The sequence below is a fragment of the Anabrus simplex genome, chromosome 2, assembly GCF_040414725.1.
Source record: "Anabrus simplex isolate iqAnaSimp1 chromosome 2, ASM4041472v1, whole genome shotgun sequence".
NCBI lineage: Eukaryota > Metazoa > Arthropoda > Insecta > Orthoptera > Tettigoniidae > Anabrus > Anabrus simplex.
The window spans coordinates 47,829,146-47,842,312 of NC_090266.1; positions in this window are offsets into that span (position 1 = coordinate 47,829,146).

Below are 13,167 nucleotides of genomic sequence, written 5' to 3' on the forward strand. Positions count from 1 at the left end.
CGCTCCGGAGATAAACATATCTTCTTACCTGATGCATGGATTTTCACGAAACTTTGTGGGAATGTCACCTTCACAAAAGTAGAGATATCATGAACATTTTCTTTCATATACAATTAATAGTTTTTCCAAAATAAACATTTTGAATATTTCCATGTTTTTATGAAATTTAATTAACATTTTAATGTAAATTGGTAATTCGGTAGATAATACTTCTTTTTAAAGCGCTACGTATCGACTTTTATGTACATGATTTATATAAGGAGATATCTCGTACTGAAGTTTGCGTAATTTTAACGTTCTAACATTTTGGACTTAAAAATCCCTACTAATTAAAACAATTCTGCAATCAAAAATACCATACGGAAATATCTTAATATAGCTGTGATACATATACCATGCACATTTTGTTACATTTGGCAGAATACTACGTAAGAAAAATGTGATTGAAATGTAAAATTACAATTGGCAAACAAAGCATTATTACAGTGACAAGCTGTTTTAATTCAGCGGAATAACTTCGTGACAAGAAAAATTAAACTCAATCCTTTTAAATTTCATTCATAAAAATCTTTCACCAAAATACCGATTTTTATCTCCGGAGTGTCGCCTTAACCCGCGAGTGGTCGCTAGCCAAAATGTAACGCGAGTGGTCGCGCGTTAGACTTTCTTTCACATTAAAATAAATGTGATTTTTTCACAGTTTTGTGGGGCGTAAGGCAGAAATTTACCACTGAAATCAAACGCAAGTTCTACCTTATATATTTTAGATAAAAATGAAATAAAGAAAATGAAATGGCGTATGGCTTTTAGTGCCGGGAGTGTCCGAGGACAAGTTCGGCTCGCCAGGTGCAGATTTTTTGATTTGACTCTCGTAGGCAACCTGCGCATTGTGATGAGGATGAAATGATGATGAAGACGACATATACACTCAGCCCCCGTGCTAGTGAAATTAACCAATTATGGTTAAAATTCCCGACCCTACCGGGAATCGAACCCGAGACCCCTGCGACCAAAGGCCAGCACGCTAAGCATTTAGCCATGGAGCCGGACATAAATATGAAATGATTAGCTGTTTATTAAAGACACAAATTGCTACTTAAAATAACATATGCAATGTACATAAAAATAACTTCCGTCCTGGAGTTGTAAAATAATAAAATCTCACACATGCATTATATCTAGTAACATTTACGTAAAAAGCAAGGTTTCTGAACACAATAACATTTTCGAAAAGAAGAAGTGCTCATAACACAAATACTAACGCTTACAACATGAGTAAGTTTTCCGCTCCACTTCAACATAACACCAACGCTATTGGTCGCGCGATGAGAGAAACTCTCACACAGCGCGCACGGATATATAGGAACCTTTGTTCTGACTAGGGGAGGGGCTGCTTACCCATCAAATGTGAATCGCTCTACTCACGACAGTTATAAACTCAGCTAGAAGAGGGAACAGTCACCTCCCTTTCATCACTGTGAAGTAATATCACAATAAAAAATAATGTGAGAGAAAATCTCATATAGCGACCACTCGCGGGTTAAGACTGATCACGCTTACCAGCCACGTATGGGTGTGGTGTCCATCAGAACAATTTTCGTTGTGTTAATTTTCCTATGGTCATGAGTAAAGGATAATGTAGCTTAAATATATGAGTTAATATACACTAAGACTGCGTAAGTACGTCATCCAAACATACATTCCTACAGTTCGGTACTGTAAGGTTCTTTTTTGCACGTAAGCATGGTAAAATGAACACAAAGAAAATTTTTCTGATATACTGCATATCCATGTATGAGGAGTGACCAGTCTAAAAATGTCAAATAAATGATATTGTTTCTTAACTCGCGATATTTCAAAATTTATTAATAATTATGGCATTCATGGGTTTACGTTCAAAATATAAAATTGATTAATTACATTATGATTATGCGTTGAACGAACGGTAAATTATAACAAGTGCATTGTCTTAATAAGATTAAAATTAAATAAAATCTTTACTCAGAATGTCAAGTAGTAGTGTAATGGTTTTACGTCCCACGAACTACTTTTGATGGTTTTCGGAGACGCCTAGGTGCCGGACATTTTCCCCAGAGTTCTTCTTTTACATGGCAGAAAATCTACCGACACGAGTCTGACGTATTTAAGCACCTTCAAATAAGAACGAACTGAGCCAGGATCGAACCTGCCAAGTTGGGGTCAGAAGGCCATCGTCTCAGCCCGTTTCAGAAAGTCGAAACGACTTTGAAATTTTTACACTGATGCTTTTACTGCCCTTTTTTTGTAAACATGATAATAAACTCTTGGGCTCTTTCCGTGTCAGAAAACAAGGTGAAAATTTGCGTTTCACAGAGAACTTCGCTCCACGTGTTTTGAAGAAAATCTCGCCTGCTCACGAGTAAAGTTCTCTGCAAAATGTAAAGATTCTCACCTTGTTTTCTGTCACGGAAGAAACCCAAGAGCTCATTATCATGTCTGAGATTGAAGTGATCTTTTCCAGTTCCAGTTCAGCAATGCTCTCAAGTTGTTGTTTATTTATTCTTCTATTTTCAGCATGTTCTGATATATCGCGTTGTGTTACCAAATACGGAAACAAAGAAGCCCATAAAAACAAGTCATTTCAATATTTGAAGACCTCTCCGGATAGATATGTAACCAACAAATCCGTAATTTTTTCAGGATAGAGGAATATTTGGTGGCGTGGGGGAGGTGGTTATTACATGAAGAAATTGCATACGCAAGTGTACAAATGAGTTCATCTATTAAAAATATTTTATTGTTACAACTTAAGTTAAAATATAAAGTTTTAATTGTAAATTGTATTACTTCTTTTTGGCCTTAGTCTCTTCCTCTATCTCGACATTATCCTTGTAACCAACAATCTTTACATACTGCTGACTGAATACTTCTGCCTTTTGAAGATCTTCACATACACACTCCCCTTGTTCATTAATTATTCCTGGAATGTCCTTCTTGGAACCTGTTTCTGCCTTAAAATACCTATACATACCCTTCCATTTTTCACTAAAATTTGTATGACTGCCAATTATGCTTGCCATCATGTTATCCTTAGCTGCATTCTTTGCTAGATTCAATTTTCTAGTAAGTTCCTTCAATTTCTCCTTACTTCCACAGCCAATTCTAACTCTATTTCTTTCCAGTCTGCACCTCCTTCTTAGTCTCTTTATTTCTCTATTATAATAAGGTGGGTCTTTACCATTCCTTACCACCCTTAAAAGTACAAACCTGTTTTCGCATTCCTCAACAATTTCTTTAAACCCATCCCAGAGTCTGTTTACATTTTTATTTACCGTTTTCCACCGATCATCGTTACTTTTTAGAAACTGCCTCATACCTGCTTTATCAGCCATATGGTACTGCCTAACAGTCCTACTTTTAAGACCTTCCTTTCTATCGCATTTATTTTTAACTACCACAAAAACAGCTTCATGATCACTAATACCATCTATTACTTCAGTTTCCCTATAGAGCTCATCTGGTTTTATCAGCACCACATCCAGGATATTTTTCCCTCTGGTTGGTTCCATCACTTTCTGAATCAGCTGTCCTTCCCATATTAACTTATTTGCCATTTGTTGGTCATGCTTCCTGTCGTTCGCATTTCCTTCCCAATATACATCTGGCAAATTCAGATCTCCCGCTACAATCACATTTCTTTCCATGTCGTTTCCCACATAGCTGACTATCCTAATTCCGAATCCGCATCAGTGCTACCCTTTCCCGATCTGTACACTCCAAATATATCAAGTTGCCTATTATCTTTAGAAATGAGCCTTACACCTAGAATTGAAAATGATACAATGGAAAATAATCCAAAAGTATGTCTTACATTTCTATATAAAAGAAGAGAATTCCTGTGCATGCACTTGGAACAACATTGATGTGTCTGTTGTACGTATGTTGAGTATTCAGCCTGAAAGCTGGTTTGATTTCCACAGCTACACCAACAGCTGTCATAAATAGCCTAGGCGTCACTGAAGAGGCATACTATTGTGACCGTTCGTCACGTCACCAAGAGTATGTTATAGTATACAGCAGTTAGAATATGCCGTATTCCGCGCTATTCTACGTCAATTAGTGCCACGTTAGCACCCATTTATCCTTCCCGGGATGCGAGTAGAGCGCTGCCAGCCCGAGAAGCCCGGTTCTAGGTGCGCGCAAATGCAGTAAACAAGTCATACTCTCGCCGGCAATTGAAAAGCCCTCTCACTTTGTGCGACAGAGAAAAGGAGTGAGCGAAGTAGGTCACGGAGACCTGCATTCAACCCTGGAAACATTATTTCTTTGCTTTTCCCCTGCAGAATTACTACTACCAATCCACAGTCTTCAACTGTATTCAAGAACACTATTAACGTAAGTTGCGTAATATACGACGGATATCCACGACTCAAGATTCATTAGAAGCAGCGAATTTGATGCTGATTTATGACACCAAGAAGTGTTTTACATAATTATAATAAGACCAAGTAACAAACACCCAGCCAGGTGCAGACCAGGTGGTGAAAGCGGGTAGAGAGAACGAAGTTAAAAGTTCCCCGAGCCATAGGCTCCACCCACACTGGGCTATCAAGGGATGCTTTCAAGATTATAGCAAAACGCACTATACAATATTCATGGGAATCGATCAGTGGAAAACGCAGTAATCAAGCTTTAATTTGACACCTTAACCGATCCTGAGAACCCCCTGTTAGCGGAGTGAAATTCGCGAGGAGGAGGAGTCTTAACCTCTCCATCAAGTCTAACATGGTTTCGCTATTTAAAGGGATGTGAACCGAAGCAAGCTATGGTACTTCGATTCTTCCAGTCGCGTTGTGAGGTGGTATGAGCTGTGAATAACTCTTCAGTAATACGAGCTGAAATACGGTCAGTGAAATAATTATATAGTAGTGGATGTGCAAACGTTTCTCGCTACTAGCAGACGACGGCATCTGAATATTAATCATGGCGATTTACTTAACGTGTGAGATGATTGGTTAAGCTATACGGGAGTGAAGTAAATGTGATTCGAACGCTAGTAGGCTGCGCCTTCGTGTAACTCAATACAATAACGTATTAATGCTGATGGAGAAGCATGGGAGCACAAATCACTGTGTAATAGTGAATAATCAGTTGGTAGAAGGGAGAATGACTTACTGACAATGTATTTGACCAGGGCGGTATCAGCTAAACAACCCTAAGCGCAGTAGTTAATCTGTATTCCGTAAAAATTTGTGCTGAGTTAGGCCGAGTTAAAACTCCGTTTTTGATGACAGCATCGGATACGCAGTGACAGTGGGACCACAAACGTGTGTAATTAGGGGCCTAAACTGTTGATAGTGAATTAGTCAGGCAATGAGGGTGGAGTAGCGGGTGACCAGGACAACACCGCTGCTTGGTTAGAGAGCTTGAGTACATGAGTTTCTCTGATCGTAGCAATTATAATGTGTCGTCATTTAACGCAATTATAATAAATCAGATCCCCTCATTGTGTTTGCGTGCCAGTGACGTCACCATCAGAGGAACAAGATCGACGTACAGCTGGCCTGTACTCATCCAATACGTCATAGAACGTCGGAGATCTTCCCACATCATACGTGAACCAAACCGACATGCCATCGACCCAACTGCAGCCGAACTCTGGACTTCATGCTGCTGACACAGTCGTGATGAGCGGCTAAACACCTGCATGTGCGTTCCCGAGTGAGCTGTGGACGTGATCCAGACCAGTGTTGAGTACCAATTTCAAATATTAGAAAGTTGTATTTCCTGTAAAAATGCAAATATGTAAATTGCGTGCTAATTCTTTAGAAATGTAGTGCAGGACTTCGTTGTTTTCAGAGGGACGGTAATAGTTACTTATTCGAGTTTGTATTGGTTTTTCTTCACGGTTGGATAACCGTATTTTATTTTAATTCTATTATGGGAACTAGTGCAGGTTATATTTAAGGCCCTAGAATTGATTAATTGTGAAGCATTATGGGATTTAAAGGAAAATTTGATATTAACGTAAATCACTCCATTTACCATCAGATTATAACTGATATGAGTCATCCAGAGATTCTAATTTTCCTTGTGTTTATGCTTCACGTGTATGTCGGGCAATCCCTCCCATATGAATTACGGATGATGAAGAAGAAACAGTGGAATGGCAGTGAGGTGTGACTGTGATTGTGCTTGCTTACATCGCGAAGGTTAATGTAATTTTTCCTGAGTGATATAACATTTTTCTTCTGTAACATGTATGTATTGGGTGTATCGTGAGATGGGGCGGAGCTTTTCAGGCGGATGATGGCTGTATTAAATACGATGTTGATGAAAATATGAATCTTTCCCTAAATAAGTGGATAATAGGTGCGTTGCATAAATTCCACGCTGAGGACATAAATAAGGCTAAAGGAAACCGATATGTCTTATTAATGCTAATAGCATCCTAGGAAATTAATGGGATTGAAAGGCGAGTGACAAGATAGCTCACCGGCCGGACCGATGGGTCCGTTTTGTTGAAAGGGAAAGTGGAAGGAAAGCAAGCCAGACAGCTGGCTTGTGGAATTTACGGCCGTGCCGAGGAAAGAGAAGAGGTAGAATGTCGTTACCGCATTGAGAAGAACGCACCGCGAAGAGCCCATCTCCCGTCTTCGGTAACGAAATTGTGTACAATCATTCAGAGAATAACACCGTTGGATAGATCTACAGTTCTAAAATATGAGTGAATTCCCTCCATTTATTTACGTAAATTATCCCGCCTAGGGATTTCAGATGAACCCACACCTCACATTGTAACAGGACCTGGGATCTTGCCCACGTAGCAGCGGGGGCAGCTATGCCTACTGCTGCCAACTATGGATGGTTCATACCGTCCACGATCAATTCCGTGAATATAGAGTGTATTTCTGTCTGTCATTTATTCCAGGGAGTGATATTTATTGAATATATATATTGATCATTGATTCACTAAAATGTGTTCTTACAGGGAGCATCGTTGTATAAATGTCCAGTTGTATAATAGTATTTAAATGACATCCCAATGGAACATGCGTTATGTAATATTTGCTCAGGTGTGAGATAGTTAGATAGGGTTTCCTAGTGAGTAATACAATGCGACTTTCAGATATTTGAAATGTGCTCATAAATAAATATGTCAAACGCTTAGGTTCACTTGGCACTTGACACTTGACACTTGACACTTGACACATCATACATGGTACTCGCCATTAGGACGACATTATTCGTCATTTGAATATATAAATTAATAGTACGGACCAGGGAAAATAACGCAAGATATGCCTTCATTTAATTATTTCTGTGTGTAGTGATGTAAGTGCATACAGTGATGTGTGTTTCAATACTTAATTGCTCAGAAAAGGCACGACTTCTCAAGTCTTGCAAATTTTGAAAGTGAAATGCGATTTTGGATAACAGACTAGAGAGACATTGGATCTTAAGAAAAATTGTAGTGTATGTAATTCATGTGTTTAATATTGTGGCGTATCCGTGTAAATAATCTCCATGTGCTTTCTCAGGTATTAAAATTTGTGTTGTGAAAATACAGAATACATTCTTCTCATTTCTTAGGTAGATAGTATTTCTCTCACAATTAAGGTTCCCCTACTATAAAGATAACTAGGTTATTGCCCCTTAAGGACGGTCCATCAGACCTGTAATGCTCTACCGGCTTAGCTAACGTACTATTCCAGTATGGGAGATGGGACTTCGAAACCGGGCTTTGTTCGGAGATCTCATCTGAGTTATTATATTCTGGTGTCATGGCCAAGGGCTATTGCAACTTATTCATGTACTCAAACCTCGAAAAGGGTACACTATATCATCCTATATCAGTCTGCCAAGCCCACTGAAATGCATGCTCCAACCGACCCTATGAGCGATATTTTCACACCATTCATAACAGGGCCTGGATGCATGAGGAATGGTATTACTAGCATCACTCATATCGGTTGCTTTCATATTATCAAAGTCAAGGAAGAGACTGGGACAGACCGATCAATGAAAGTAACAGATTTATTCTAACCAACACCAGAAGACATAGAGCATTGCAAACACTACATCTCGCCGGCAAAGGCATACAAAAATTAAAAGCAAATAATATTAGTGTAAGAAGAAATACAGCAATAAAAATAAAAAGGTCAAGAATGTATTTCAAAACATTGAATATGATTTCGTCTATTGGGAATTAGCTGATCACAGAACAGCGTAGGTCAATTTGTAAGCACTAAACACGTAGTTTTCCGCATTTATACGTTGACACCCTGTTTTTATTCGTTATAGTGGAAGCAATTTCACATCAGTTTCATATTGGTGAATCTATATACCTGTGACATCCTTCGTCTCTCGAAAACTAAGTCAGGATAAAATAATTTTACGAAATTCCTAAAAAAGAAAACTTTAAATAGCAGATTGGTTCCTGAAAAAGAAACTATTAATTACAAATTGAAATGACTGTTTTTCATGAAACATCATCATATTCTATGAAATCGCACTTTAAATTATTATATTTATTATTATCATTTCAAATGTATTATTATGTATTAATGATTATTACTAAGAATGATAAAAGAATTGGTGATAAATTTCTATGCACACCTTTGTAATAAGAGTTGAAATGTTGGAAATTTCTTAATTGAATTACTCGTTTTATGCTTCCTGTCTCCTCCGTAGTCCAGCTAGGCGTGCAATGTGCCGTCATTGGCGTTACGCCGCCTGCCTTGTTTACTAGTAACTTTACGTTACGTCATGCCCCGTAGACGTCATGGTCATTCGCCCTACTTTATGTACTTCATTATTATTATTAATATTCATATTATTATTATAATACTGGAATCTGTTTTAGAAACGATTTAGGGGATGTTTAATGACCAGTTTTTAATCTTTTGTTTTACGTCGCACCGGCACAGATAGATTCGAACCCACTATCTCCCGGAAGTAAGCTTACATTCGCGCGCATCTGACCGCGCGGCCAACTATCCCGGTTTTGATGAGCATTAGTGAATTAACATTTTATTTAATGTAATGGATTTTGCATTGGATGAAACTATACGCAATAAAACGGCCCGGTAATGAGGTCGTGTGAGGCGAATGGAGGAGGATAGGCTATCTAGGTAAATAATCAACCCTGTTATGGAGGGTAAGAGAACTAGAGGGAGACCAAGACGACGATTTTAGACTCAGTCTCTAACGTTTTCAAGGTAAGAGGTATAGAACTAAACGGGGCCAAAGAACTAGTTACAAATAGAGGATTGTGGTGGCGTTTAGTAAATTCACTGAGGCTTGCAGACTGAACACTGAAAGTCACAATGGTTGTCACGTACTCTCACTGCTAAATCGTGGGGCTTGAGACTACTTTTCTTCGCCTATTTTACTTGTTTCGTCATCCTGTGCTGCTGCATTCTGCGAGCCGCCTGCTGCTATGTGTCGCTTCGTATCAACTGTTCGTCTACTCGCCCGGCCGGCTCTTCGTTTACTGGACATGGTTTGGCCCCCCTCCTCCCTCCGCCCACGTCTTGTATTACGTCTGCCTTCTCGCATGTTCTGTGTTCGCTACTCTCTGCCTATATAAGCTCACGTTGATCTTCTTTGTGGCGAGTTGTGTGGAGGGCCTCATTTGTCTTTGTACAGCTGGTCTGTATTTCTGCTGTACTAGGAACGGACTTTTCTACGACGAGGTGGGTGAGCAAAGGACATGCACACAAACTTTTAAAAAATGTCAGCTATTGGTCTTGCCCTTCTGGCTTGACATACCAAACTCCATTTTCAGTCAATCTCCTTTGGAACATGGACTTGTACAAAATTCCTGCTACTGGGCGAGTTGGCCATGCGCGTAGAGGCGCGCGGCTGTGAGCTTGCATCCGGGAGATAGTAGGTTCGAGTCCCACTATCGGCAGCCCTGAAGATTGTTTTCCGTGGTTTCCCATTTTCACACCAGGCAAATGCTGGGGCTGTACCTTAATTAAGACCACGGCCGCTTCCTTCCAACTCCTAGGCCTTTCCTATCCCATCATTGCCATAAGACCTATCTGTGTCGGTGCGACGTAAAGCCCCTAGCAAAAAAATAAATAATTCCTGCTTCTTTTGAGTATCACAAAAAATTGTAACATTTTACTTTTATCTTGCTGTCAGTTTTAAAAATACATATGTTCAACCCTTTGGTTATTTCCAAAAGAAAAGTGGATATTTTATTTTCCCTGTTCTTCCCAATGTCCATGTACCTACCACGACTTTGCCTTCTGGGTTTGCCCCACATTACGGCCCGCTGCGCGTGATTGACTCTGCGGTCTTTATATATAGTGGAGGGTTGGCCACCTTATTCGGAAAGTAACTGGCATAATAATCACTATTATCGCTTGCTATAAACAAATACACCTGACATGGTCTATAATGAAGATATGTGTATGTATAGAGTGTGAATTATTGTGTTTTACTGTGATGTGATTTAATTTAGCAAAGGAAACAGTGGATAATATTTTATATTTGTGTGGTCGTTAGGGTTATTCCGGTTAGGTATTTTTCGCGATGTGTATTTCTTTTCCATCCTTTCTATTTAGTGATTTTGTAACATTTTAATACCTGTGCATTTGTCCGTGAAGTAGTGGGCGTTATCATGTATGCATTCACAGAATGCTGAGTGTCTATTGTGCCCAATTGCGTTTGTTATTCTTTGTATGTGGTGTAGAAATAACATATTGTTTGGGCGATATATATGGTATTATAGTTTGGTTCATTGCATTTGAGGTCATACACTCCTGATTTGGAATTAACGTCTTTGTATTGAGTTTGCAATTACTAATTTGTTTCTGGAATGTGTTGTTTGCTTTGGGTGGTATTTTAGAACTTAGCTTTTTGAACCCGTAAACAATTTTTCGCACGTTTTATTCATGGAATTAATAACTGCACATTTCGTCTTCAGGTTGGGGTTTGTTTAAACTGTTTCGTTCTATTTGAGTTGCTAAGATGCAAAGAGCCTTAAGTCCACAAAAATTGAAAATTGTGATAAGACCACCATTTCCTTCTTCACATCATTTAGGATTGATTAACACTAGCGTAGAGCTTAAAATAAGTTCTACGTTGTTTATTTTGTAGGTTAAGAACCAAGGACTGCTGCAGAGACCCGTATGTACACTACCAAGATTGCTGCATAGACCCTTATGTCCAATCACTAAAGAGCGACGCAAGTACCACATCCATAAGCTATTAGCATACTAATGGAAATGCAGCAAACACCATTATATCCATGAAAGTTATTTTTGCTCCTGTTCTTGAAATTAATGACCAATTAAATAGAAAGCTAATACATACATACATACATACATACATACATACATACATACATACATACATACATAATTTATGTACCCGTTTAAATGGTGCCTGATGAAATTTGGGGAAGCTGGAGTAATTTTTGTAACGGAACATTGGTTTATAAGTGAGCATGCATCAGCTGTTACCGTGCCGTGCCGTTGCGGGCGAGAGTGAACTAGGTCAACAGGCCGGTTAAGGTCGCCACGTCACGCAGTTACATCACCTAGCGCGCCGACAGCCGAGAGGGGAACGATATTCTGGAGAAATCTACTTGCCGGTGTGAAGGACGAATCACGTCACAAGAAGGTCAACAGCCAATGAAAATCGAGGAAGGTGCTGGAAGGTCTCAAGATCTTTCTAGAAAAAAGACGAAGCAGAGTCTCTAAGGAAAAGTAGAAGAGAACATTACAGTCTCGAAGGGAGAAGCGAACAGAAGAGTCTCTAAGGAGAAGTCAAGTAATACAGTCTTCTGGAAGAACGTCGTATAGTTTTAACCTCCAGGGAAAAGATGAATGTTCGCGGACAGTGTTATTAACTGTCTATTTCTTGTATGGCACCACCACTGTTTTATTTGAGTGCTAGTTCAACTTTTCGTCAGCCTAGTTCAGTATAGAGCGAGGCTGTGACAGCCGCACATTTCACCGTGTGGAACTTGCGAAACCACAGACAGTTCGTGCGCTCATTTACGCCGAGTGTTGCAGTAGAAATCTATGGAATGTCTCATTGGAAATTATAAGCGAAGTGAACTATCTGCAGTGAATATTCGAGAGGAAACCTGGCCTATAAAACATCGTAGTACCAGTAACAATGTTCCGTCAGCTTCAAGACTTACTGTAATCTTGTGAATGTGTTCAGAATTCGAAGCTTGGGGTAAAACTGAACCTGAGTGTACATCATTGTGCCAGTTAAGTGTCGTAAATAATTTTGTGGTATACAACTACTGTGGATCCTATTTTCTGATACAAAATTTCAGTTTCAGCTACCTCTGTGAAGACTAGCCGACAGCATGCAACGAACGAGAGGAAAATCCTGGAATTTTCTGGAACATTGTTGGAGTGATACAACGCTGCTGTACGTAGCCGTAGTCATGATGGGTTAAGCCAAAGTGTGCACGCCAGCCCGATGAACTTGTCTGTTTATAAGCCTCCATAGCGGAAGAAGAGGACGCCGACGCTCATAGCTGCATCACAACGCCAACGATTTCCATCGGAACCATAAGTACCATTGTAAAATTACTTGTCTTTCAGTAGAGGACTAGAAGATTGCAAGTAGTATAATTGGATGGTTCGGCGGCCGCCTCCTCCTCCGGCTCTCGGGAGGCCCCTCCGCCTCCCGCGGGAAATTTGAATTTTGGCGAGAAATTTGAATTTTGGCGCGAGATTTGAATCGGTAAACAAAGCCACGTGCTTTTTGACAGCTGTCATCGACAACAACGCATCGCTAACCTCACTGCTGCCATCTTGACGGGCCTAAACCTCAGTGGTACCAACTTAACCTAACTAGCGCGAGGTAAACAAAGCCACGTGTTTTTTGACAGCCACGTGCTTTTTGACAGACAACAACGCATCGCCAACCTCACTGCTGCCATCTTGACGGGCCTAAACCACAGTAGTACCAACTTAACCTCACAAGCGCGAGATAAACAAAGCCACGTGCTATTTGACAGCCACGTGCTTTTTTGGACAGCTGTCATCCGCCATCTTTTAACTACAGAGCACCGTGCTGCCCTCGTTATCGCAGTAGCTGCAAATTCGTCACCTGTCATCGGCAGTGCTGATATCTTGGCGGGCCTAAACCTTAGTGCTACCAACTTAACCCCACTAGCTCGAGATAAACAAATCAACGTGCTTTTTTGAT